Genomic DNA, 2,184 nt, shown 5'->3' on the forward strand with positions numbered 1-2,184 from the left:
TATATATAGGTCATTCGAAAATGCTACTGTTGAAGTTTCAGCAAGAATTGTTTTAAAAACATTTAGTATTGGAAAAGTCAGGGCTTGTGGTAAAGACAAGAGTGATGGAATTCTTCATTCTTAGGATTTGCTCTGGTTAAGAAGGTTGAAAGATCTTTTTCGGGATTTTAAAAATGAAAAACCCAGATGTCTCTCCGCTTTGGTCAACCTAAAAGGTGTGGCATACGGTGCGAGAGAAGGAAGGGACCCCATTATAACAGTCCTATTTTGTGACGGATTATGACCCAACCATCGAGGATTCCTACACAAAGCAGTGTGTGATAGATGAGAAAGCAGCCCAGCTAGATATTCTGGATATGGCAGGACAAGAAGAGTTTGGAGCTCTGAGAGAACAGTATTTGAGAGTTGGCTAGGGTCTCCTGTTGGTCTTTTCAGTCACAGATCCAGGCAGTTTTGAAGAAATCTGTAAGTTTCAAAGACAGATTCTCAGAGTGAGGGATCGTGATGAGTTTCCAATGATTTTAACTGGTAATAAAGCAGATCTGGATCATCAAAGACAGGTAACACAGGAAGAAGGACAACAGTTAACACGACAGCTTAAGGTAACATACATGGAGGCGTCAGCAAAGATTAGGATGAATGTAGATCAAGCTTTCCATGAACGTGTCCTGGTTATAAGGAAATTTCGAGAGCAGGAATGTCCTCCTTCACCAGAACCAACATGGAAAGAAAAAGACAAGAAAGGCTGCCATTGTGTCATTTTCTAAGAATCCCTTGAATTTTAGCTACCAACTGCCAGGAAAAGCCCTCATCGTTTCCTCTTCTCCTTATGGTTTACATCACATCGTGTTGGTAACTTTCTAGCCTTAGACAAATGATCACCGTGGCTAGTAGCCTTAGACCAAGAAGCTGGCTAATCCTTTCCGTGAAGCTAATCCTATGGTCATTTTGAGACACATTTAAAGGAAACACTAAGGCTGCTTCAAAGATTATCTGATTTCTTAAAAATAATGATCTATATACATAGACATATTCTTTTTTAAGGGCTTACATTTTAATAGGGATGAATCAGTTTTGGAACCTAAGCTGTTTGCCAAGCTGAAGTCATAGGTTGTGAAATTAACTTGTAACTTCTGGAATCATATTGCCTATTGTTACTCTAAATAGAAACATGAGTTGTTTTTAAATGTGAATTTTTTGCCTATCTCTAAAAATTTTGATGTCAACTTTAGTTAACCTTAAGTACACTGAATTGAATCCAGAAAAGTGATAGATCTCAGAACTTTACTGACGCTACAGCCTTTGTTTTCCAGTGGCCAAAATACCAAAATGCCTGTTATGTTTATAGATTAAAAACTGTGTATAAAGCCTTTATTACACCTCCATTCCTAAAGATGATAATAATGTTCTTTGTGGCCAAATATTTGGACTCATTCTGGATTTAGGCATTTCAATGTTCTTGGCTTTTTAAGTTAACTCTTTCCATAGCCATGTTGAGAGTAAAAATAAATAATTTCTGTCTGTCTGCCTTTTCAAGTATTTCTGGATAAGGGATTAAAAAAAAAAGTAAAACTTGTTTTTTTGTTTGTAATATAGAATACGGAATTGATCTTTCCAGGGTCAGAGATGATTAGTGTTTTTGCTATATAGTTTTATACATTATTTTCTTATCAAACTAGTTAACAAGTATTTTTATATGTTTGTAAGCAAATATGCTTTCACAGCATACCTTGTGTATATGTAAAGATAAGTACTTAATTCTCACTGTTCACTTTTAACTGACAAAGAAAAAAAAACAGTGAAAACTATAGAAACTGTGGTAGAGGTGTCCTTGCCATCCCGGTCCCGGTCCTGGTGGCTCCCACCTTTGGCCAGTCACACACCTGCTTGAGAAACCTCCTCCGTAGACAACAACAGGGTGAGAATCTGAAGTCACTTGTGATGTGTAGTACTAGGTACTGACTGTTCTATCAAGTAGTAAGTATAAAACTTCTCTTTGACGATTAGTATAACTGTGGATGGCTTCTGATTTTTGTTTTTAATTTTGTGGATGTGTTTCAACAATTCAGAAGTATGTTCCTGATGGTGAGATACTAAGTGATATTGCATGGTTGTCACTTTATTGAATGTGTACAACAGCCCCGTGAAGTTGATAAAGCATACCCTTGTATAGCTTCAGGTGCT

General features: G+C 36.9%; 1 pseudogene; it reads left to right on the top strand.

The window, feature by feature from the left end:
* Positions 1-222: 222 nt before the first annotated feature.
* On the top strand, positions 223-881 carry LOC131509462 (ras-related protein R-Ras2-like; annotated as a pseudogene).
* Positions 882-2,184: the final 1,303 nt, after the last annotated feature.

Source organism: Neofelis nebulosa, chromosome 4 (genome assembly GCF_028018385.1).
Source record: "Neofelis nebulosa isolate mNeoNeb1 chromosome 4, mNeoNeb1.pri, whole genome shotgun sequence".
Taxonomy (NCBI): Eukaryota; Metazoa; Chordata; class Mammalia; order Carnivora; family Felidae; genus Neofelis; species Neofelis nebulosa.